We start from the raw sequence: 27,830 nt of genomic DNA, 5'->3' as shown, positions 1-27,830 counted from the left end.
ATTTGCTGTTCAGTGGAATGTACTAGGAGTAAGGGAAAGGCAGAGGTAGAATGTAACAAATCATCTCACACTTAAGAGGCAAAAAAGAGCATTTGCAATTCAAGGGAAGAGGGGAAAGGTGAGCAGCAATAAGTGAGTCTTACTCTCATGGAATATGGCTTAAGGAGGGATTAACACATAGTTAATTGGGTATGCAAATCTATTTTATCCTGCAGGAAGTTAGGGGATTGGGTATAAGAGAGGGAAGATAATAGGAAGGACAGAAAATTGGGGAAAGGGATAATCAGAAGCAAATACTATTGTGAGGGGACAGGTCAAGGGAGAGAATGGAATGAATGGAGGCCAGGAAAGGACAGAGGGAAATGTGGTTAGTTTTTCACAACATAACTGTTATGTAATATATTACATGGCTACACATTTATGACCTATACTGAATTGCTTGCCTTCTCAATAAGAGTGTGTGGGGACACAGGAAGGGAGAGAATATGAAATTCAAAGCTTTAAAAAATAAATGTTAAAACTTACTTTTGCATGCTACTAGGAAATAAATTGTACAGGCAATTGGGTATAGAAATCTATTTTGCTCTATAGGACCATAGAGAGGAGAGCAATGGAAGAAGGGGCTTGATAGAAGGGAGGACAGAATGGAGAAAGGGGTGGTTGGGGTACATGATTTCCTGGGTGGGTAGTAGGGAGAGATGGTAAGAAAATTCAGAATTCAAATTTTTTTGGAAATGATTGTTGAAACTGAAAAATAAACAATGTATGCATACATAGACAGACGTGTGTACATTTTATATATATATATATAGTATATAAAGTGGAGAGTCAACTCCATTTTAGATTCATATGTTTAAAAGCATAAAATAAATCAGATTACAACAGGAAATCAATTTTACTGAAAAACAGTAATCCATATAAATGCATAGAGACACAACACAAATTAACAGACTCATGTTAAAAACTCTTGGACTACAATTTTTAAGGTCTTACCTTATGGTTTTATTGTCTCTGTGATCCTAAATACCTCTAAAAATAAAAATTCCCATTATAAAGGTGGAATATTAGGTTTAAATAAATTAAATGACAGCTACATTAACAAATGAGCAACTCAGAGGCACAAGGGATAAAGTACTGATCCCCAAGTCAAGTTGATCAAAGGTAAAATTCAGTTTCAGATACTTACTTGTTATATTTTCTCTGGTGAGACACTTAATTTTTGTCTGCTTCAATTTCCTCATCTATAAAATGGTGGTAATGATAGGTCTCACCTTCTGTGGTTAAAACATAAGGCCATATATGAATGTCAAATTTTAGCTAACACAAAGAGCCACAGAAGTAGGTATGTGATCCTTCTGGTTTTAGACAAAGTGATCTACTAGAAGCTGTGGGTTATAATAAGTAGAACCTTGGACTTGGAGTTGGGAAAAAAACAAACAGGGATAACATCCTGTTTCAGGATCCTAGAGAAGACTAATCATTCCCTTCTCTCTGTCTCATGGCTTTACCTTTAAAATAAGCAGGTTTTGTAGGAAGAGCTATTTTGTAGGAAGAACTAAGATTCCTTTTGCCCATCTCAGACATTTTCTAGCTTTGTGAATCTTCTTGAATCATTATGTTCCTAAGACAACTTGGTAGCATTTATGTACTCAATCATAAAAAAGTATATGTACTTTTATGTAATATACTAATTGTATTATAATTATTAATTTAAGTAGTATGTTATTAATATATACATAAATTTATGTATAATGTAATATATTTTAGATATTTGTTAATTATGGTACAGGGAAAGATGAAGAAACAGAGTAAGTAATGGAAAGAGCATGAAATTGGGAGCTGAGAGACAAATCCTATTTTTCTATCACGCTCACCTTGGGCAAATTAACTTTACTTCTTTGAATGCCAGTTGCTTCATCTGTCAAATGGAGGGTTGGACTAGCTAAGCGCTAAGGTCCTTTCTAGCTCTGGCATCCTATTTAATAAATTAATTTAGCATCCTATTTATCTATCCAACCTCCTTTCTAAGGACTTCTTGGACTATTTGAAAACTCATTGATCTCTCCCTTCTCTGAGCTGCCACAGCTCTTAAGGTTTTCCCCATGCAATTTAGATATGATTATATAAAATTTTATATTATGTTAATGTGTTTTGTTTCCACAAATGGATTCTAAGTTCCTTAAGGGTAGATAAAATGCTTTATACTTGGAAAGAAGAATAGATACATTTCACTGGAAGTTGAGTATATATTGCTTGACATTTTTTTTTACTGTTTTCATTGGTTAAATCAGTCAATCCCTCTTTTATAAAACAAACAAACAAAAATCATCAACATTACTTTCAGTAAATATCATGGTGCCAAACCATCTCCCAGATTTACCAACACAAGATTCCTATTCACCCAAATCTTTTTTAACCCTTCTCTTGAGTATCCTCTCTGGATTTGCACTGATCACATCTGACCCACTTTCAACACTTGGCAGGAGGTCCTGTTTTTATCATTTAGCACAGGGGCATCATGCTTTTCATATTATCTGAGAGTGTATTTAGGAGACTTTGACTAAGAAGTAACAAAGCTCCAGAAAGAAAACAACCAAAGGTTTCTTTCCATCATTTTAACCAAAGACAGAAGATCATTATTTTTTTAGAGGACTACTGTTTCATTGACTCTTAAGGAAGAGGTAAACAGATTATGTAATCCTGAATGATTTATTTGGAGAACCTTTCTTCAGAATGTGGTAGTGTTGCTGTGTCTATTCACAATTTCACCAAATTTTCTTCCCAAGCAAAGTGTTTATTTCCCTGTACTCCCAGCCCCAGTCTCCTCATTTCCTATTCCTTACCTAAAAGATAAAACTTGAGAGCAATATGTTTTCTTATTAGAATTTCTCTGGGTGAAGGCAAGATGATGGAGCAAAAGCAGGGACTTGTTTGAGTCTCCCCCAAACCCTTCTAAACACTTTTAAAAATGATTCCAAACAAATTCTAGAGCTACAGAAACCAAAAAAATGATAGAGTGAAACAAATATCCATCCCAAGACAACCTGAAAAGAAAAACATAAAGGGTTTATTGCACTGAATTGGGAACAGAAAACAATCTGCCATGGGCTATGCCAGCACAGGCAGTGCTGGAGCAGGCCTCAGGGGACTGAAGCACTGAGAGCTATGATAGTTTCCAGACTTCTCATTCCACAAACACCAAAGACAGCATAGAAGTTCAGTGGGAAAGTGCTGGTAGACATGCTTGAAAGAAGAGCATGGTCTGTTTGGGGTCCAGTGCTGGCCCCAGTGGGGTGGAGGTGGCAGTAGCAGCAGCTGCTTCTGGAGCTATGGGTCCACAGACAGTAGGGTATAGAGTGAATAATACAAAACCCCTGAAGCCTGGGACAGAACACACACACCCAAATCCCCATCCCCACTGGAAGCAGAGTCCTACCTTGGCAAAGCTAAAAAGTCAAATAATTTGGCTGGGAAGATGAACCAACAGCATAAAAACTCGTACTATAGAATCTTACTTTGCCAGCAAAGAAGGTCAAAACATACAACCAGAAGAAGACAACAAATTCAAAGCTTTTACATGAAAAGCCTCCAAGAAAAATAGGAATTGGATGCAGGTCATAGAAGAACTCAAAAAGGATTTTGAAAATGAAGTAGGAGAAGTCAAAGGAAAATTGGGAAGAAAAATGAGAGTGATGCAGGAAAATCATGAAAAAAGTTAACAGCTTGAGAAAGAAACCCCCAAAATACTGAAGAAAATAACACCTTAAAAATGGACTAACACAAATGGCCAAAGAGGTCCGAAAAGGGATTGAGGAGAAGAATGCATTAAAAAGCAGAATTGGACAAATAGAAAAGGATATTCAAAAGCTAACTGAAGAAAACTATTCCTTAAAAATTAGAATAGAGCCAATGGAAGCAATGAAAAATAAAGAGAAATCAAGAAATTATAAAATAGAAACAAAAGAATGAAAAAATAGAAGACAATGTGAAATATCTCATTCAAAAAAACCACTGACCTGGAAAAAAAGATTACAGAGAAATAATTTAAAACTTATTAGACCAACTGAAAGTCATGACCAAAAAAAATAGCCTAGACATAATCTTTCAAGAAATTTTCAAAGAACACTTCCCTGATATTGTAGAACCAGAAGGTAAAATAGAAATTTAAAGAATTCACTAATCATCTCTTGAAAGGACCTCCCAAAAGGAAAGGTCCCAAAAGGTCCTGTGAATATTATAGTCAAATTCCAGAGTTCCCAAGTCACGGAGAAAATATTGCAAGCAGTCAGAAAGAAATAATTCTAGTGTTTTGGAAATACAATCAGGGTAAAACAAGATCTAGCTGCTTTTATTAAGAGATTGAAAGGTTTGTAATAAAATATTCCAGCGGTCAAAAAAGTTAGGATTAAAACCAAGAATCATCTACCCAGCAACACTTAGTAAAATACTTCAGGGAGAAATGGAATTTCAAAGAAACAGAGAACTTTCAGGTATTCTTGATGAAAAGACCAGAGCTGAATAGAAAATATGATTGTCAGATATTAGAATTAAGTGAAGCATGGAAAGGTAAAAACATGAAAGAGAAATCATAAGGGACTTATTAAGATTGAACATGGAAAGATGATGTTTTCAACTCATAAAACTTTCTAAGTATTAGGGTAGTTGGAGGAAACATAGATAGATAGGTAGATAGACAGATAGATAGATAGATAGATAGATAGATAGATAGATAGATAGATAGATAGATAGATAGATAGATAGATAGATAGAAAGATGGTACAGAGTGAGTTGAATATAGAGGGCTGGTATCTAAAAAATAAAATTAAGGTGTGAGAGAGGAATATATTGGAGGAGAAAAAGAGAAATGGAATGGGGTAATTATCTGTATAAAAGAGGAAATAAAAAGGTTTTACAATGGAGGGGAAGAGCAGGGAGGTGAGAGGCAGTGAGTGAACCTTACTCTCATCAGATTTGGCTTAAGAAAGGAAGAACATATACATTGAACTGGGTATCTTACCCTACAGGAAAGTAAGGGCGAAGGCGATAAGGTGCAGTGGTGTGGAATGACAAAAGGGAGGGCAGATTGGGGAAAGGGATAGCCAGAAGCAAACATTTTTCAAAAGGACAGGGACAAAGGACAAAAGAGAATAAATGGGGTGCAGGATAGGATGGAGGAAAATATAGTTAGTCTTTCAAAACCTGATTACTGTGGAAGTGATTTGCATAATTATGCATAACTAAACATGAATAGCGACATTGAATTGCTTGTCTTTTTAATGACAGTAGGTGTGGAGGGAAGAAGGAAGAGAAATTGGATCTCAAAGTTTTAAAAATAAATGTTAAAAATTTCTCTTTCCTGTAACTGGGAAGTTAGGCAATGAAATTTATCTTTCCCTGCAAGAAAGTAAGGGAGAAGGAGACAAGGGGCGGAGGCTGATAAAAGAAAGGGCAGACTGGGATAAGGGGTAATCAGAATGCAAACCATCTTGGGATGGGGGGAGCAGAGAGATGGAGAAAAAATTTGGAACTAAAAATCTCGTGGAAATAAATGTAGAAAACTAAAAATAAATTAATTGATTAATAAAAAATTAAATTTTAGAAAAAGAAAAAAGTTTAATTAAATTAATTTCTTTGTTTTCAGTGTTTTACAATCACTCCCATATATCTTAGATTTTCCCCCTCCCTCCCCCTCCTTCCTCCCTTCCTCCCCAGTCCCTCCCTGAGACAGCATACAATTTTATATAGGTTACACACATACATTCCTATTAAATGCATTTTCACCTTAGTCATGTTGAAAAACAGAATTAAAATGAATGGGAGAAATCACAAAACAAAACAAACATAATACAAAAGAAAATGGTCTGTTTCATTCTGTAATTGAATTCCATAGTTATTCCTCTGGTTGTGAAAGGCATTTTGCCTCAAGTCCATTGGGGAATTTTTTAAGTCCTTGCATTTCAATGAAGTAATAAGTCTACCAGAAAAGTTCCTTGTACACTGTGGTTGTTGCTGTGTACAAAGTTCTCCTGGTTCTGCTCCTTTCCCTCAGCATCAGTTCATATAAGTCTTTCCAGGTCTCCCTGAAGTCCTCCTGTTCATCATTTCTTATAGCAATATAGTATTCCATTACATTCATACACTGCAATTTGTTCAGCCACTCCTCAAATCCCCTTGATTTCCAGTTTTTGGCCACTACAAAGAGAGGTGCTATAAATATTTTTTGTATGCTTGGGACCTGTTCCCATTTTTATGATCTCTTGGGGATACTGTCCTGGGTTAAAGGGTATGCACATTTTCATAGTCCTTTGAAATAGTTGCAAATTGCTCTCCAGAATGGTTGGATCAGCTTACAGCTCTACCTACAGGGAATTAGTGTTCCAACTCTTCCACATCTTCTCCAACACTTATCATCTTCCTGTTTTGTCATGTTAGCCAATCTGATAGGTGTGAAGTGGCACCTCAGAGTTGCATCTCTCTAATCAATAGTGATTTAGAACATTTTTTCATATGACTATGGATAACTTTAATTTCTTCCTCTGAAAATTGTCTGTTCATATTCTTGGACCATTTGCCATTTGGGGAATCACTTGTATTCCTGTACACTTGACCCAATTCTCTATACATTTTAGAAAGGAGGTCTTTAAAACAGACACTAATTGCAAAATTGCCTTCCATAGTTTTCTGCTTCCCTCCTAACCTTGCTTGAACTGCATTTGTTTGTGCAAAAACTTTCCAATTTAATGTAATCAAAATCATACATTTTACACTTCATAACATTTTCTATCTGCTGTTTAGTCAAAAAATTCTCCATTCTCTATAAATCTGATACACTATTCCTTTCTCCATTAATTTGTTTGTAGTATCAGTCTTTACACTTAAATCATGTACCCATTTGCACTTTATTCTTGTGTACAGTATCAGACATTGGTCTATACCCAGTTTCAGCCAAACTGTTATACACTTTTCCCAGAAATTTTTGTTGAACATTGAGTTCTTATCCCAGAAGATGGGGTTCTTGGGTTTATCAAAGAGCAGATTGCTATATTCATTGACTAATGTGTCTTGAGTACCTAAGATATTCCATTTGTCTACCCCTCTGTTTCTTAACCAGTACTAAGTGGTTTTCATAATTGCAGCTTTATAAGACAATGTGAGATCTGTGGGAATAGGTAACCTTTCCCTAGCATTTCTTTTCTTAAGTTCCCCTGATATTCTGGACCATTTGTTCTTCCAGATGAATTTTAATATTATTTTTTCTAGCTCTTCAAAATAATTATCTGATAGTTTGATTGGTATGTCACTGAATAAGTAAATTAATTTAGGTAGAATTATCATTTTTATTATATTGGTTCAGTCTACCTATGAGCAACTGATGTTTTTCCACTTACTTAGATCCGACTTTATCTGTGCAAAAAATGTTTTGTAATTGTGTTCACGTAGTCCCTGGGTTTGTTTTGGCAGATGGACTCCCAAATATTTTATTGTGTTGACCTTAGCTTTGAATGGGATTTCCCTTTCTATCTCTTCCTGTTGGGCTTTTTTAGTAATATATAAAAATGAAGATTTGTGTGGGTTTATTTTGTAACCTGAAACTTTGCCAAAGTTGTTTATTATTTCAAGTATTATTTCAATTTATTTTTTATTTGATTCTCTAGGATTTGCTAAATATATCATCATATCATCTCCAAAGAGTGATAACTTAGTTTCTTCTTTGCCTATTCTAATTCCTTCAATTTCTTTTTCTCCTCTTATTGCTACAGCTAACATTTCTAGTATCATATTGAATAATAGTGGTGCTTCACCTCTGATCTTATTGGAAATTCATCTGGTTTATTTCCATTGCATAACATCCTCGCCGAAGGTTTTAGGTAGATACTGCTTATTATTTTTAGGTAGATACTGCTTATTATTTTATGCAAGTTCCATTTCTTCTTATGCTCTCCAGTGTCTTCAATAGGAATGGGTGTTGTATTTTGTCAAAAGCTTTTTCTGCATCTATTGAGATAATCATGTGTTTTCTGTTAGTTTTCTTGTTGATATGATCAGTAATGATAATAGTTTTCCTATTATTGAACCAGACCTGCATTCTTGGTATAAGTGCTACCTGAACTTAATTATTCTCTTGATAAGTTGCAGTATTCTTTTCATTAAAATCTTATTTAAAATTTTTGCATCTATATTCATTAGAGAAATTGTTCAATAATTTTCTTTTTCTGTTTTGCCTCTTCCTGGTTTAGGTATCAGAATCATATTTGTATAATTAAAAGAATTTGAGAGGACTCCTTCTTCCCCGGTTCTCCCAAATAGTCTACATAGTATTGGAATTAACTGGTCTTTAAATATTTGATACAATTCACTCATAAATTCATTCAGCCCTGGAGATTTTTTTCCTAGAGAATTCATTGATGTCTTTTTCAATTTTTTTTTTTTCTGAAATGGGGTCATTTAAGCATTCAACTTCCTCTTTTGTCAATCTAGGCAATTTACATTTTTAAAATAATCATCCATCTCATTTAGATTGTTTAATTTATGGGCATACAGTTGGGCAAAGCAATTTCTAGTTATTGTTTTAATTTCCTCCTCATTGGAGATGAGTTAACCTTTTTCATTTTCAATAATGGCAATTTGGTTTTCTTCTTTCTTTTTTTTTAAATCAAAATTGGCCAAAGGTTTATCAATTTTATTGTTTTTTTCATAAAACCAACTCAATACTATATATTAGTTCAATAGTTTTCTTAATTTCAATTTTATTAATTTCTCCTTTGGTTTTCAGCTTTTCTTTTTTTTTATTTGTTTTCAGTGTTCTACAATCACTTCCATATATTTTAGATTTTTTCCCCTTCCTCCCTCTCCCTTCTCCCTACTTTCCCATTCCTTCCCTGAGATAGCATACAATTTTATATAGCTTCTGCACATACATTCCTATTAAACACATTTTCATCCCAGTCATGTTGCATAGAAGAATTAAAATGAATGGGAGAAATCATAAAACAAAACAAAATATAATACAAAAGAAAATGATCTGCTTCATTCTGTGATCAAATTTCATAGCTTTTCTCTGGATATGGAAGGCATTTTGCCTTAAGAGACCATTGGGAATTTTTTAAGTCCTTGCATTTCAATGAAGTACTAAGTCTACCAGAAAAATTTCTTGTGCACTGTGGTTGTTGCTGTGTACAAAGTTCTCCTGGCTCTGCTCCTTTCCCTCAGCATCAGTTCATATAAGTCTTTCCAGCTCTTTTTGAAGTCTTCCTGTTCATAACTTCTTACAGCACAATAGTATTCGATTACATTCATGTACCACAATTTATTCAGCCATTTCCCAATTGATAGGCATCCCCTTGACTTCCAGTTTTGGGCCACCACAATGAGTGCTACTTTAAACATTTTTGTACTTGTGGGACCCTTTCCCATTTTTATGATTTCTTGGGGATACTGTATGAGAAGTAGTATTTCTGGGTCAAAGGGTATACACATTTTTGTAGCCCTTTGGGCACAGTTCCAAATTGCTTTCCAGAATGGTTAGATCAGCTCGCAGCTCCACCAACAATGAATTAGCATTCCAGCTCTGCCACATCTTCTCCAGCATTTATCATGTTCCTATTTTGTCATGTTAGCCAATCTGATAAGTGTGATGTGCTATCTCAGAGTTGTTTTGATTTGCCTCTCTCTAATCACTGATGATTTAGAGTATTTTTTTTCCATGATTATAGATAGCTTTAATTTCTTCCTCCAAGAACTACCTGTTCTTATCCTATTTCTAATTTGATATTTACTTGGGGATTTTCAATCTGTACTTTTTCTAGCTTTTTCAAATGCATGCCCAATTCATTGATTTCCTCTCTCTCTATTTTATTCATGTAGGCATTCAAATATATAAAACTTCCCTTACAAACTGCTTTAGTAGTATCCCATAAGATTTGGTAGGCTGTCTCATTTTTGTCATTCTCTTGAATGAAGTTTTTGATTGTTTCTGTGATTTGTTGTTTAATCCACTCATTCTTTAGGATTAGATTATTTAGCATCCAATTAATTTTTCATCTATCTTTCCATGGCCTTTTATTACATATAATTTTTATTGCATTATGATCTGAGAAGGATGCATTGACTATATCTGCCTTCCTGCACTGGGCTGTGAGTTTTTTATCCTCTAGTACATGGTCAGTTTTTGTATATGTGCCATGTACTGCTGAGAAAAAGGTATATTCCTTTCTATCCCCATTCAGTTTTCTCCAGAGATCTATCATATATTCCTTATCCATAGTTTTGTTCACCTCCTTTACTTCTTTCTTGTTTATTTTGAGGTTACCTTTATCAAGTTCAGAGAGGGGAATGGTTGCAGTCCCACCACTAGTATAGTTGTGCTGTCCATTTCTTCCTGTAACTCTCTTAACTTCTCCTCTAAGAATCTGTATGCTATACCACTTGGAGCATATATGTTTAGTATTGATATTGCTTCATTGTCTATGGTGCCTTTTGCAGGATATACTTTCTCTCCTTATCTCTTTTGATTAGATATATTTTTTGCTTTTGTTTTGTCTGAGATTAGGATTGCTACTCCAGCTTTTTTTACATCAGATGAAGCACAATATATTCTGCTCCAAACTTATACCTTTACCCTGTGTTTATCCCTCCATTTCTAATTTATTTCTTGTAAACAGCATATTGTTGGATTATGGTTTTAATCCATTCTGCTATCTGTCTCTGTTTTATGAGAGAGTTCATCCCATTCACATTCACAGTTATGATTACTATATGTTTCCCTCCATCCTCTTTCCCGTGCTTAGTTTAGCTTTTAGTTCTCTCTTCTCCCTTCCCCTCCATGATAGTTTTAATTTTTGATCACCATCTCCCTCAGTCTTCCCTCCCTTCCTTCAGCCCCCCTCCCTTTTACTTCCCTTTACCTTACTACTTCTTCTCTCCCTTTTAGTATCCCCTCCCTTTTCTTTCTCCCTTTCTCTCCTACTGCTTATAGAATTAGTTAGATTTCTATACTTAACTAAGTTTGTTGTTCCCTCTTTGAACCAAATCAGATGAGAGTAAATATCCAACAATGCTCATCTCCTTCTTCTCTTTCCCTCTACTGTAATATAATTTTGTGCCTCGTCCTGTGATGTAATTTACCATTTTCTGCCTACTCCTTTTCACATCTCCTGCTACAAGCCCTTTGCACCCTTAAATCACATTTTTATCATCTCATCATTTACTTTATACCTGCTCCCTCTATCTATGTATATCATTTTTATAGAACATGATAAATGAATGAAAAAGGAAAGAATTTCTTAGAATATTATGGCTCATTCCATGGTCACCTCTGCAAAGTCACTCAGTAGGAAATAGGATATGTCCCTTTAATATGTTCTTTATCTCTTCAAAGGGCTACACAGTGAGAGATGTTGTTCCAGAAGGAGATTCAGTTTAGAATCCACTGTTGGTAAGATGGCCTTTTGAGCCCAGTTGTCTCAAATAAAGTGCTTCCAAGTCCTCAAGTTGGCCTTTGAAATATTCAATTTTCAAGGCTGTCACACCAAGGCAGGGTAACCCTATCTAATAACCACTATGCACATCCCAAAAGATTAGAAAATAAATGTATACCCGCCAAGTCATAGTGGAGAGGGTTTCTTTATTGTTCTATTAAGGAGCCATGCTCAAAAGTGATGGAAAAGGTCGCAGGCTGATAGCCTTGGTTCTTTCTATCTAACTCTGCAGTTCAATAAAAAATATCATTCTATTAAATATTTCAGTTTTCAAAAACAATTACAGGCATCCTAAGAAAGGCAATGTGATGTAATGAAAAGATAACTCAACTTGGAGTCAAGATTTGTATTCAAGACCTGCCTTTGACTTAGCATGTCTGTGTGCCAATGCATAAGTCACTGAACATTTCAGCTGTCCAAATATATCTCTGAGACTGAAAGATACATAGAAGTTGCTGGTATGTATCAGTAGAAGAATTTCTCATAATAGGAACAACCTTGATGGATAAAATTAGAGTTGTAGACTATTATCTTCTCTCACTTCTACTACCACTACCACCACCAAGAACAAAAAATTTCCAAACAGAAAATTTCCCTAGTAGAAAATGAACCCACCTTTCAAAGTAGAATAAGACAATGGATTAATTAAAAGGTTTATTTTTGTGCTTCCAAAAAATAATTTAAAATCTCCTAGACATTGGTTGGGAGGAGTGTAAGTAACATTCACTGTTGGATCATTTCCTAGAAACCTAATTGCTGCCACTGTGTCTTGACCATGACATGTTTCAAAAACTGCTTAAGGAACAGTGTAAGACCAAAACCTTGTTAGCTGTGGGTTGTGTCTGATTGCCTGGAGTGGCACTACTTAGGGAGAGATCTGGGAGCAGGAAGCTGGAATTTAAACCTAGATCCTTACCCAGTTTTGTTTTCAATACATACAGGCATCTTTAAGGAATTTTAAGAAGTGAAGAACAAACAAAAAAATGGAGTAAAAACAAGCAGTTTTCTAAAGTAAAAATTATTTCAGGAATTTTGCTTTTCCCAATCGAAGATGATCCTGATGCAGAGATTCCAATGATTTAAATCCTGAATACATTCATTTTGTTTTTTCATTTAGAGATAATAGTATAAGTACTATGTTAAAAAGGGTGGGGTCCTCATTCAGTTTGAAAAACATCAAGATTCACCAGTCTTACAAGTCATCCAACCATTTGTCTTTTGACCTGCTGTGGTTTGAAAACTGCTTAAATACATCTATTTGTGTCTACTTCTGGTATATTCACATCTTATAACAAAAACAAAATCAATAACAACAACCAGAAAAGGCAGAGACAGCATTGCTTGGCAGGCTGTTATCTAGGACTACAGAGAAGCTGGTAAATCTAAGACTTGGACTGTTTTCCAAACATGAAGGAATAGGAAAGGTCTTTATTCAGATGACAAGCCCAAAGAACTGTTTTACTTGAAATACCTAGAAATTGAATGCTACAATATGTTTGTGTTTGTGCATGCACACTGGACTTGAATAATCTAGGTAATTTTTGAAAACATATTTTCCATTTTTTTTTTAATGTATAAATACAAATCCTGAATCCTAGTAGCCTCTTTGGTCCAGTGGCAAGGGTATTTTCAAGGAATAATGGAGGAATCTTTAATGAAAACTCATGTGCTTTGTCTCTATTTTATTCCCAATCTCCATGTCACACTGGTGGTTTAATCCTCAAAATAGCAAGGGAAATGACTTTTTCTGCTCCCTCCCCAAACTCAGCCCTGGTCCATTGTTTGGCATTAGGATTAGACAGAGCTGAGAAGCCTGGTGAGGTTGTCATTGGAGAAATATAAGCGAGGTTGCACCAGACTGGAATGAAGGCTAAGAGAAAAGAAAATAAAGGAATGTTCTAAAATATGTAAAATGGCAACATGATTTGGAAAGTGGTAAGAGATTAAAAAACAAGGATTATGATCCAAATGCATATGAGTCTAGTGGACAAACTGACCAAGTCAATTGCAGCCAAAAATTGAAGTGTGCCAATTCCGGGATTTGGAGGACTCAGAGAGCTAGATAAGTCTGCCAAAGGAGACATATACTTGTTTCTTCATTATAATAGCAGGATTTCAAGGTGCAGAGGTCCTAAGATCAACGTGATTTGCTGAAAGTAATGGTGAGAGTAACGGGGAAATAAATCCAGGACACAGTAATGCACTTTGTGAGAACTTCAGTTTACAAAGTGGATGACTCCCCATACAAGGTGGGCCTGAAGCATTAGAACACTGAGAAATGTTTCCTCTATGTGATTATCTTTAGTGGACTTTTTTTTTATTTCTCCTTTGACACATTGTGTAGTCCACAGTGAAAAAGAGGCATAGCATTTTTTCCAGTCAAGTGAAAATATCCCTTCTGTTTTCTATGCAATGTGAGGAAGTAGGCCACATGGCCCACACTAGAAAATTTGCTCTTCAACACAGTTTCCTAAGTAGAAAGATATTTCAGAAACGATTAGAATTGGTTAAATATTTTTTTAAAAAGTTAAAGAAAATCTTCCTAGTTTGGGAATAAACTTTAAAACCCCCTTTTCTACCAGATACTTGTCTATCTTTATGATATTCATTTGCTCGTTATGGATGGGAACTCTGCCATCTTTCTGGTGAAATAGAATAAGTTTATGACTAAGTTTGACTTTCACAGTGTCAAAAACAAACAAACAAACAAAAAAAACCTCCGAAAAGCTTAACACTGTCTTTTACTCTAAGGTTATCATATTTCATGAGTACATCAATGTCAGGTCATTTGAGTCTTGTCCACTTGCCAAGTTTTTAATCACTATTTAATCATTTGAGCACTCTCTTAAGAAATTCTTTATTTCTTTCTTGGATGTGCCAGGGGAGTAACCAGATTTCTTTGACCTATCCCTAGAACCTCTCATTGTAGCTGATTTTTGATTGCATTTGTCCCTTCCTCATCTGATGGCGGATATAAAAACCGACATAAAAAAAGGTTTGCCCTTTCATCTTTCAGAGGATCATAGATTTAGAGATGGGGTGGGGGATGAATCTTAGAGAGCATCTAATTCAAACCTTTCATTATATAGATGAAGAAACTGTATTTCAGAGGGTATAGAGACTTGTCCAAGCTAACACAATAAGTGAGAGTCAGAATTCAAATCTAGGTCCTCTGACTTCAAAGCCCATGGTCAAAGTTAGATGTTCTGATTCCAAAGTAAGTAGTCTTTACACTATTTTAGGGTATTTTGACAACAATTTTAATCATGCTCTTATTTCAATGTTGAAATTATTCCAATTCCATTCCAATTTTCATGCCTACCCCACCATTCCTTATTACTTCTTATGAAGGGACATCTGACAGCCCTAATAGCATTCTTATCTTCTGATTGGAAAAAGAATTTACATGGACAGGTAACTCAGTGAGGATTCTAACATATGTGATTTTGAAAAATCTCTTTGTAAACTTAGTAATTGTAAGATATATGAATGGAAGCTGAGAGCACCTAGGTAGTACGGTGGATAGAGTGTCAAGATTGGAATCAGGAAGACTCATCTTCCTGAGTGCAAATCTGACCTCAGACACCTGGGCAAATCACTTAACCCTATGGTTCCTCATGTGTAAAATGAACTGGGGAGGGAAGTGGAAAACTATGCAATTATCTTTGTTAAGAAAATCCCAAATGAAGTGTTGAAGAGTTGGACACTCCTAAAAAAATGACTGAATAGCAACAGTGAATGGAAGCATTTACTTTTTTTTTTTTCCTTCTACCTTCTTCCCTTGGAGTGAATTAATTAATTAATTGGAGGAAATTAAACAAGAGGGAGACAAAGACAGAGAGAAATTGAGTTAGAGAGATGAAGGAGTATGGAGAATACATGCACACATATATGTATATACACACAGACATATACATACACACATTTTCAGAGTGATCCCTTCCACATTGTGACTTTCCCCATTCTGGTTTCCATAAATTATGAGACAGCATAAGAAATTAAATGGGAATTTTGAAAAGTTTTGCAAGTGACATGCAAAAGCCAAGAGACAACACAGAAAAAAGTTTAGCAACTCAGAAATTCATAAAATATATGTAGAATATTAACTCAAATTTTACAACATGGTACTGTAAATACCCAGTACAAGAAAAAAGAAAAAAAAATTCAGACCTGCTAAGAAGGGAAGACCAAAAATTTTATGTGGATTTTCCAGATTGTGGGGATGCTGTGTCCCCAACCCCTGCAATGCAGAAGGAATAGCTGTGTATTAATATTTCTTAATTAATTCTATTTGAAAGATATTTGAAAACATTTCTCTTCTCTGGATATCAGTTTCCTTATCTGTAAAATGAAGGGGAGGATTGAACAAAATGAGACATGCAACAAACAAGGCACCAGCTACACAAGATTATAGTACAGTGTAAAGAAAACTGTACTAAGTAAAAGAATCTTAGTTTATATCCCGGTTCTGTCAGTCATTGTAAGACCTTGGGCAAGTCACTTCTATTATCTGTAAAATGAAACCATTAGAGCGGATGTCCTCTAAGTTCTATTCCAGCTCCAGATCTAAGATACTATAAATTTATTTGATATTCAGTTTATATAAGCATTAAAAAAATACCTAGAAGTTGTGATTTCATTGGAATAATGAACATCCAGAGGAAACTACCTCTTCCAGTGAACATCAGCAACTGCCTCATAACTTCCTAGTCTTACACTATTTGCCTGGGGCACTCAGAGATTAAAGGGCTTGCTCAAGGTGACCTAAACAGGAGGTATCAGAGGTAGAATTAGACACAAGTCTTTCTGACTTTAAAGCCAACTCTCTACCCATTGTACCATGCTTCTTCTCTGATATAAAGCAGGAATAGTTGTGTGTATATCTGTGGGTAGTACTTTGATCCGTGTCATTCTTTCTCTTTGTTTCCCAGTTTTATAGTTACTATAGTTTTGCTTTCAAACATTCATTCATACATTCAAAAATTTGTAGTGGCAAATTCTGTGGCAAGACACTGTATTATTTGCTAGGTAAAGGTCACAACAATTAGAGCAACGTCAACAAAACATAAATAATAGCTTAAATTTTAAATACTATCAGTTTACAAAATATTTTCAGTAGAAAACACCCTTGGGAGGTAGTGGAAATATTATTAATCCAGGCTCAGAGAGATCATTAGAGTTGTCCAAAATCACATAACCAGGAAATTGTAGAAAGAGGGCCTCTGATAGATCTGGTGGAAATGGTAAATCTAGGTTTTCTGATTCCTAACCTAGCACTTATCCTATTATACTACAATAATTCCCTCCTATGCTATCTTATAAACAGATGTATAATAAGAATTCCCCAAAACACTCACAATGAACTACTCTTCTCACTAACTTGATTTGACCTCAATACTCTTCTTCTCCAAGCCTCTATACCAAAGTTTCACAGTTTCCAAATGTGTTTTAATTAATCATTCAAATATATCTTCTCAGATTAATTTGTTTGGATAATATCAGAATTTTTATAAAAGTAATAACTGATATGTAAATAGAATTTATTCTATTCCAGGCACTGTGCCATATATATTATCATTAAAATACATAGAGGTTCATTCTAATATTTATATGTCTCAAGAGTAGATGCTCTTATTAATCTCACTTTGCAGATGAGAAAACTGAGGCTAGTAAAGGTTAAATAATTTGCCTAGGGTCGTCCAAATGTCTGAGGCCAGATTTGAATTCAGGTCTTTCTGACATCAACCTCAGCCTCTATCTACTGCACCAACTTACTGCCCATAAACTTATAATGTGCTAGCATACTTTATATCCAATTCCTCTGGAGATCCTAAACCCAGTATCCCTGGGAATTGTAGTGGCCCCAGACCACTGATGCTGCTTCCCTTCCAGATTTCTATCAACTTCATCTGCCAGTGGTGTTGTCCCTGCTTCTTCAGCAAACTTCACACACAGAAAAGAACATTCTCAACACAAAAGTCATTGGCATTGTCAAATGGTTCAGCATCAGAAACATATATGATTTTGTCAGTGGATATGACATTAAACATGTATTACTATCTGCTTTGTCACTTCATCCCAATTATCATAGGACTTTTCTACATGTTCTGCAATAGAAATCTATGTTAGTCGTGTGCCTTGAGAGTAATGAGCGCCTCTGTTTTTCTCTATGTATCTCCAGTGTTATCATATCACTTGACATTTAGTAAGCACTTAATGAGCAACGACAACAAGAACAGTAGTTAGAATTTATATATCAACTTAAGATTTGTGAAGTTCTTTAAAATTATCATCTCTTGCCATTATCCAAGGAGGTTGATGCTATTATCCTGATTTTACAGATAAGGAATCTAAAAGAGACATGTTAACTGGCCCTGGTCCATACAGATAGTAGGAGTCTAAGACTGGATTTGAACTAAGGTGTTCCTGACTCTAAATCTAGAATTCAATTCACTTTCATGCCTAGCTCTTCCTTCCTTCCTTCCTTCCTTCCTTCCTTCCTTCCTTCCTTCCTTCCTTCCTTCCTTCCTTCCTTCCTTCCTTCCTTCTTTACTTCCTTCCTTCCTCCTTTCCTTCCTTCCTTCTTTCCTATTCACAGAAACTATTGTAACAAATTTTTAATTTGTTTTCTTGCTTCCTGTACCTCCTCTCCCCAAACCAGCCTCCATAATGTATTGAAAACAATCTTCCTGGAAAACAATTTAAAACTGTGACCAAAAAGTTACTAAACTGTGAATATGCTGGAAAGTATTGAGAGTATCTATCAATTGGAGAATGACTGAATAAATGATGGTATTTAAATGTGATGGAATATGATTCTGCTCTAAGAAGGGGATGGTTCCAGGAAAACTTGAGATTTGTATGTATTGATACAGAGTAACTGGAACAAAACTTAAAAAGTAATGCATCTTAAAGTGGTACTGTGAAAGTTGAGAACTTTGAGAAGATTTTGAACATCAAAATGACCAGTCGTGATTCCAGAGGACCAATGAAGAAAAATGTTACTCATAACCTTCCACCTCCTTATTCTAAACATTTCACTAGCAGTCCCACACACTTAGAAATTTTTCCTTCCTCATCTCTACCTCCTACATTCATAGGTTTCCTTAAAATCTCAGCTAAAGTCCCACTTTCTACAAGGAGATTTCCCTAGTACTCCTTACGTTGATCTAACCCATCACCAATTTATTCTGTATATATGTTGTTTGTACATAATTGTTTACATCTTATTTTTCCCATTAAATTATGAATTCCTTGAGTGCAGATACTGATTGTTAATGCCTCTTTTTGTATCCTTTTGAACTTATATTACTTGCATAATATTAAAAAAAAACTAATTGACTAAATGATTTTATGACAGAGAAGTGATGGACTATATGTGCTGAATAAGGCACATTTTTGGACTTCGGAGTTTGATTTGACTCTAGGTATGTATTACAAGGGTTTGTTTGTTTGTTTTCTTTATTATACAGTTGTGAAGTAGGTAAGGGAAGAGGAAAAATCAATGTTTTCTAATTGAAAAGAGATTTGAGTTTATTTTTACCATGTAATTCTCTTTCTAAATATCTCTAATATCTCCCTCTTGCCTCTACAATATCATATTTTGCTAACTTGACACTGAAAGCTTTTCACAGTCTATTGGCTTTTACCTGCATTTCCTTATTTGTTCCACATTCTTGCACATATCTCAAACTTTTTTTCAAGCAAATTATTCTACTTCATCCTTCCTGATCTTTCACCTGAGACAGCTAGGTAGTACATTAGATAACTTGCTGGGCTTGGAGTCATTAAGACTTGACTACAAATTTGGCCTCAAACACTCACTAGCTTTATGACCATGAACAGTATCTTTCTGTTTTCTCATCTGTATGAACCTCTAAGGGTTGTTTGAGGATCAACTGAAAGAATATTAGTAAACAGCTTACCACAGTGCCTAGCACATAGTAGGTACTTAATAAATGAGTATTCCCTTCTCTTTTTCTCTTCCACTTCTGTTTTCCAATATCTGGAATCTATTCCCTTTTCATCTCTCATTAATTTCTTCCCACTTATTTCATGGTGTGTTGTGGGATCATCTCAAAGAATCCAAAGTCAGACCAGCTCTAATCCAAATACAGAAATTTTTTGAGGATTGGTGCCCATCAGAAGCAAGCTAGGGTCCAAGGACCAGACTCTTCAATGAAAGCAAGACAGATTTTTACCAGGTAAAGATTCAATTACATAACAGAAATTAAGAACATTAAAAAGACAGAAAGGGTTTGTCAAGGGATTTGGTAATAGAGATTGTTCAGTGGTCAGACATCTTGGTTGTATTGCCATCTCTTTGGCTAGCTATTGTGGTCTTGTCTGGTCAAGATGAATAGATAGTGTGATCTTGTCTTAGGCTAAATGGATAATATGATTGTGGTTGAGTACAAGAACACACCTGTTCAAATATGTGAATTGGATCTGAGGGCTAGTTAGTGGCAGAGGTAATATTGAGTCTGGGGGCCTGAGGTGTGACTAAAGCCAGATTGTGTGGTTAAATCAGAACATCCTGCTGTTCCGCTGGACCCATGAAGAAGTTAGAATGTTGATGCTGGGGGCAGTTTTATTAGGATTTCATCATCTCTATGTATTTTCGTTTATCACATCTCAACTTGGTTATATTTGTTGACAGCCTATATGTTAGTACTTATTCTTTCATCCATTTAATTTGTATTTACTCATCTGTGAATATGTTATATTCCCATTTAGAGTACATAAGCTCCTTGAAAACAGAGACTGTTTTTGATTTTGTTTTTACTTCCCCAGGGACTTTCACAGTGCCTTACACATAATAGGATTTTAAATAAACACTTGTTGAATGAATGAAAAAAATAGCAATAAAAGCAACAAAATTCACATTGACATAGAACTTCACCATTTACAAAACACTCAAGACATAGAGGGTAAACTGGGCAAATATTATTAATACCATTTTACAGAAAATTGAGGTTCAGAGAGGTGAATTTTATTAGCCAACATGACATAGCTAGTTAGCAATAAAGCTAGGAATCTGACTTGGCTCTTCTAATGCCCAGTGCTCTGTGTGTGTGTGTGTGTGTGTGTGTGTGTGTATGTGCACCTGTGTTTCCCTTACCTGGTTGCCTCAGCTATCTTGTCTTTGCCTAACATCAGCAAAAGAAACTATCATGGTAGACTAAATTTACCCAGCTCAATCACAGGTCTGTCCCTTACTTTGGAAATAAGAAGAGCAGTTTCACTTATGAGTAAATAAATTTTAAATTTTTATTTTTTGTGGAGTTAGACCTGTGGTGTCATTGATATTGGGTTTTGTCAATGAAAAAAAACCCTCAACCAATGCTGATTGACACCTGATCTGTAACTAATTTGTCATCCTCAAGAGTGGTTTGAAGCATTACAAGTTGCTATATTTTTAACTACAAGCCTAGTTCTCTATTAACTTTTACCAAAACGGCTCTCCTATTATTATTTTTCCCTGGACAGATTATAATTTCATTAATCAAGAGACTTTTACTTTCAACCTAACTCGAATACTATTTCTTGCACTTCATTATCATATAATTGCCTGCTCAGGTCAGAATAAAAGAACTTTTTCTTGATACTAATGTGGTGTGTTCTTAAATAAGACCATTTAAGGAATCCAGAATCATTACTCAGTGCTGTCACTGAGACCATGAACGAAGGTGTCTTTCCTACTAAGCAGCTAATAAGTCAATGTGAGTCACTGGAATGTTGCAAAGCTTCCTTAAATTCAATTCAATGTAATCTAAGAAGCATTTATTAGGAAGCAAATATATGCAAAGCACTGTGTAAGGAGCTGAGATTCAAAGACAAATAAGGGCAACCCCTACTCTCAAAAATCTAACCTTGAACTGGGGGAAATAGAATGCACAATCAGATCAGTAGATAGATAGATAGATAGATAGATAGATAGATAGATAGATAGATAGATAGATAGATAGATAGATGATAGATAGATAGATATAGATATAGATATATAGATATGTGATAATTGAGAATGAAAAGGAGAAAACAGGTAACCAAAGACATAGATAGGGAAAAGTACTGGTTAGAGATGGTACAAGAGCTAACCCTTGAGGGAAGACAGAAATTCTAAAAGACTGAGAAAAAGAGGAAGTCTATTCCAGATAAGAACATCCTGTGCAAAAGATGGAAGGTAGGAGCTGAAATTGGAAGTTCATCCATTAACATTTCAAATGCATGTCATTCATTAGTTGAACTATCCAAGGTTATCAGAGTGCTTAAGACTTACATCTTATATTATATACACCTCCCCATCTATAGAGACATATAGGTAGAAAACCACTTAAATATATATAATCTTAAAAATCAAAGGAATCTCAGAGATTTTAGAGATGCCTGAGGCATCCCCTAAACAAAATCAACAGAAGTGTTTATTCAGATTTGGCTGGATCACTTCCAAGGAAGGAAAACTCACTACCTGACTCTCTTTTTAAAAAATTCTAACTACATTTATTTTATTATTTAAATATTTGTTGTTTAATTATTTTAAAATATTTAAATGACCAAGTATCACATTTTATTATTAAACACTCAAATAAATTTAAATACTTATTTAAATAAATAATTTATTACTTAAATTTTATTGATACATTTTGTCTTTACTTCAGAGTCATTTCTGGGAGGGAGAAACAAATTCTCATCCCTTGAAGATGAAAGCATACTTTTGTGACAAAGAACAATAATTAAGCATAAAATCTGAAATAGTCACTGTATTTCTCATAATGTTTCAAATATTCTGTTTTAAGAATTCATCTTTAGGCCATAAGGAGATTATATTTTATAATCCCTGTTACTTTCAGTTGTTTTTCATCTATGTTAATTACCATGGTCTGAGATAAAGGATCAGAGTTGTTTTAATTAGCTTTTGTTTTTATTTTTACTTATTTGAGGCATGATTAATTTGGGGGGATTTTTAGTTGTCAATTCCTATCAAAACTGTGTATTCATATATTTGACCACTTTGCATTATGTGAAAGACTGTTAGTGTTCTATGGTTGAGTCAATTAGCATTGGTGGTTTGGTCTATACTTGGATCACTTAAAAGGGGATGACCCACAAGGAAGGCACTGTTTCTGGGAGACCAAGAGAATTAATGCCTGCTGTTACCATGAGGTCCAGAGCAGTCTCTTCACATTATAGAGGTAGAAGGACTGCATTTTAAAAATGGCCTGAGAATGATTGGGGTGTTTTTTCTTGCATTCACATCTGAGGATGAAGCACTCTTACAGTAAATAATATCACATGGTAAGAGGGAAGAGCCATTAGGCCACAGGGCTTGGAGTTTTGACCTTTTTTAAATCATCCTATTTTTTTCATTCTAGGTACCTGGGTATAGTTTTCCTACCCAGGAAGTCAAGCCATGGAGATCCAAGAGTTCAAGAACACAGGTCAGGTGTTGCAGTCAACTCAGTAGTGATACATTGGAAAGCTCTAAGAGAACAGGGTAACCTAGTTGGACTTTGGGTTTGAACTTGGTTAAACTAATTCTAATCAAGAACTAAACTGTGAGACAAATGGAGAGTGAAAGCGATTATGCCACCTAGTGGTTGGGTAAAATGTTTGTTCTTGCTGTTGCTTAAGTATATAACTCTGTAAAAACTAAGCCAATGTTCAATGGTTAAATTGGACTGGGATGTTAATCACAGGGCTACTAAAAAGTGGGTGACAAAATCTGTGAAGGCTCAAAACTATAGCAGAGAAGAGAGATTCTCCATTTTCCTCAGGAGATGAAGATGGATGTAGCAAGGAATAAATCTGATACTCCTGGCCTTCAGAGTAGGGCTATTGTCAAACTATATTACATAATGTTACACACACACACACACACACACACACATACATACACACACATTATGCAAATAAATCAGGCTTTTTTTCCCCCATTGGTAGTGATTAAAATATTTTCCATAATATATTTATCTTCTAATTTTATCAGTGCAAAATATTTTGGTATTATATTCTAAAATTGCCTGTTTTATCTTTTACAATCTCCTCTTTCATTTGATCAGGAACTCTAACCCAGACATAGTTTCGAAAAATTCCTGATCTTATTTTCTTTTTATTATTTTTATGCTATTATAACCATCTACATTCAGATCATATATCCATTTTGGGTGTATTGTGACATGAATGTAAAATACTGGTCTAAGCTTAATTTTCATCAAACTAATTTCTCTTTTTCAGCAGTTCTTGTCAAAAAGAGAGACAATTTATTCTCTTTGGTTTACTGTTTTCAATTATTTCTGTTTCTTGTTCATCTAGCCTGTATCAATAATCTACTTTCCTTTTTGTCAGCAATAAAAAAAAAATACCTTTGAAGACAATAGCTTTAGAAAATAGTTGAAAATCTATTAATGGTATGCCTCCTTCATCTCTATTGTTTAATCATTATTTCCCTTGATATTCCGGAGCTTTGGTTCTTCCAAATGAATTTAGGTATTCTTTTGCCTAGTTGTATGAAGTGTATTTTAGATAATTTGATTGGTATATCTTCTTAATGAACATCTTCATTGAATCACTGGGGTTTTCTAAGTCCTATACACCACTAAGCCATCCGCAAATAGTAATAGCTTTTTTTTTTCCTTTTTTTTCCTTTCTCTTCTTTACCCATATAAGAACCTTTAATTTTGTTCTATTGTTTCATTTCTTTTCTAACTGTAATGTCTACATTCTCTTGAGCAATACTTCTCTATATTCTGGAGTTCTGAGCAGTTTAATAACTTAGTCCAGCAGTATGCTGGTTAATGTTTAACAATTGATTCTGAAAATAAAAATATAAACCCAACATGGTTTTAAGCTTAATCTGCATTATTAATATTTTCTTCATCACTTTCTAAAATCCTAAATATGCAATAAAATAATACATCAGACTCTGATTTCCAAGTGTAAAAATGTTTGCACTGAAAATTTAACAATTGGCTCTCCAGTTCATATGGGATCCAACACAACTCCTACTTGAGTCTCTCCTCTGAGTGATCTCTGAAGAGATAGTAGAGAATTCTAGAACCTTGTCCAAATCTTCCATCTGTCCCTTTTTTTTACTTTACTTGACTAGGTGGAATCATTGTTTGCCATTTTTTTTTCTGGATGGAGGATTTGAGGTTCTTTGAGTAGAAGTGCTGTAGCAGCAGAGTCCAGATCCTAAGGACTAGGACACATGAAGAGGCAAGATAGTTGACTTATTCATGTGGTATGTGCTTTGGAGACTGGTGATAGCTACTAAGTGAGGCTTTTAGGTATTAACCATTTTTCAGTGTTAAGAAATAAGAATTTAATAAATAAACAGAAATAAGTAATAAATATATATTTCCTGGTTATCCCATGCCATGCTATTTCCAACTATATTCACTGAAGCCATTATTTTCACCTCTTTCATGTTGGAAAAATGGACTCTATCCTTGATTACTATGGCCCTTCACAGGTCAACTTTGCCAATACTTTCCTTGGATCTTGACTACTATAACACTTTCTAGACATTTTCACTTTATGCTTTTTATGTTCAGACCATCATCTTTATTCTCTCCCCAAGGGAAAATACATCTCAGCTCATAAAACTACCCTTGGCTTTGGTATACCAGCACTGACTTTATTTGCCTGGATCAAATCGTCCATAGCATTTTCCATTCATTTCTACCCTATGTTCATGTCATACTTCTCTATCTTTCCTCCCCTTTCCAGTTCTTCTTTATGTCTTCCCTTATTAGAATATAAGTTCCTTAAGAACAGGCACTGCTTTGCTTTGTTATAGTTGTATTCCCAGTGCTCAACACAGTGCTTAGAACATAGGAAATACTTAATAAATACATGCTCTATCTATTAATCTATCTATATAATAAGTGGTATAGTGGATAGAGTGCTGGCCCTGGAGCCAGGAGGACTTGAGTTCAAATGTGACCTCAGATACTTACTAGATCTGTGATCCTTGGTAAATCAATCAACCCTGTTGATTTCAGTTCCTCATTTGTAAAATGAGCAATAGCAGGAAATGACAAACTGTTCTAGTATATTTGGCAAGAAAACCCCAAATGAGGTCATAAAGAGTCAGCATGACTATAATGATTCAACAACAATCTATACGACCTATCAGCTGTCAATGATCTTTCTCATGTATCTAATCTATAATCCATCTATCATTTAATTTCTTAATCATTCTACGTTTGGGATGAAGAAACGTTGGAGGGTGGAAAAGATCAGCAGAAGATAAATTTTGCTAGTCTTACGAGCTCTTATTCCTCTAGTTAACTTTTCTAGAAAGATTTCAAAAAATATAAAAAGAAGCAACTTTGTTATTACTATTTATATCTTGAAATTTTATATTGTACTTTTATTGAAAAAATACTAGACTTTACATAAATATAGTTTTGATTATATTAAGTGAGGACTTCTGAATAGTTACGCATTTTGAGACTTTAATATACATTACATATTTTGTTAGGCTTTTTAAAAAATCTATTGAAATGATGATGGATTTTTATTATATTTGTATGACTATTTTAGCAAATTATCTCTGTAATGTTGGATTGTTCATGTATTCCTGCCATAGATCTCATTTGATTATATTAATTTTCCAAATTCATTGTTGTAATATCCTTGCAAGGTTTTAATTTAGGAGAGTTTAATACTCACACATGTACATCTGTGTGTACATATACATTTATGTGTGTATGTATGCTTGTGTATATATGTGTGTGTGTATGTATGTGTGTATGTGTGTGTGTATACATATATATATGTTTATGTTAGTGGAATCCATATTCTCTTTTTCTTCTTTGTCTCTTCTTTGGTTGTCAGGACCATTTTCAGAGAAGTTTATTAACCAATATTGTCTCAATATTTGAGAATATACACACATACACATACTCACTCATACTGAAAATGACTAGAAAATGTGGTAGAGGCTGTAATAGCAATTTAAAATGGAAAGATCTTTCTTATTAATTAATAGGCTCATATGATCTGCTTAAATCCCATGGAAGCCTCTGTCACATGTGGCGGGAGGAGCTTGCTGAAGAGCCAGAAAAGGAAGCGTGCAGCAGAACCAGGAAGAAGTGAGTGGGGTCAGATTAGAGGGGAAAGAAAGAACACAGGCCGACTGACACAGAACAACTGACACATTGTGACAGTTGATGGTGAGAAGGCCCTGGCTGGGGGAGGGGAGGTCTGAGAATGACACATTGTGACAGTTGATGGTGAGAAGGCCCTGGCTGGGGGAGGGGAGGTCTGAGAATGACACATTGTGACAGCTGATGGTGAGAAGGCCCTGGCTGGGGGAGGGGAAGTCAGAGAATGACACATTGTGACAGTTGATGGTGAGAAGGCCCTGGCTGGGGGAGGGGAGGTCTGAGAATGACACATTGTGACAGTTGATGGTGAGAAGGCCCTGGCTGGGGGAGGGGAGGTCTGAGAATGACACATTGTGACAGCTGATGGTGAGAAGGCCCTGGCTGGGGGAGGGGAGGTCTGAGAATGACACATTGTGACAGTTGATGGTGAGAAGGCCCTGGCTGGGGGAGGGGAGGTCTGAGAATGACACATTGTGACAGCTGATGGTGAGAAGGCCCTGGCTGGGGGAGGGGAAGTCAGAGAATGACACATTGTGACAGTTGATGGTGAGAAGGCCCTGGCTGGGGGAGGGGAGGTCTGAGAATGACACATTGTGACAGTTGATGGTGAGAAGGCCCTGGCTGGGGGAGGGGAGGTCTGAGAATGACACATTGTGACAGCTGATGGTGAGAAGGCCCTGGCTGGGGGAGGGGAGGTCTGAGAATGACACATTGTGACAGTTGATGGTGAGAAGGCCCTGGCTGGGGGAGGGGAGGTCTGAGAATGACACATTGTGACAGTTGATGGTGAGAAGGCCCTGGCTGGGGGAGGGGAGGTCTGAGAATGACACATTGTGACAGCTGATGGTGAGAAGGCCTTGGCTGGGGGAGGGGAGGTCTGAGAATGACACATTGTGACAGTTGATGGTGAGAAGGCCCTGGCTGGGGGAGGGGAGGTCTGAGAATGACACATTGTGACAGTTGATGGTGAGAAGGCCCTGGCTAGGGGAGAGGAGGTTTGACAATGGCTTTGCCCCCTGCTGTGATCATGTTTATTAACTTCTTGGTCACCATGATGGATTTTGCTTTCTGGTTCTGGGATCTGACTTTCTGGTGTTTAAATAAATGTTTTTATTCTGTCTGCTATATACAGAGTCTTTTATATTTTGTGGTTGAGAACTATGCTGGCATGTTCATAGTCACTACCAGTGCTGTGAATATTGCCTTGGCCATACAGAGGCCTAGATTGAGAAAAGATAAT

The sequence above is a fragment of the Notamacropus eugenii genome, chromosome 5, assembly GCF_028372415.1.
Source record: "Notamacropus eugenii isolate mMacEug1 chromosome 5, mMacEug1.pri_v2, whole genome shotgun sequence".
Classification (NCBI taxonomy): domain Eukaryota; kingdom Metazoa; phylum Chordata; class Mammalia; order Diprotodontia; family Macropodidae; genus Notamacropus; species Notamacropus eugenii.
The sequence above is the reverse complement of the archived record's forward strand: the minus strand, read 5'-3'. Positions refer to the sequence as shown.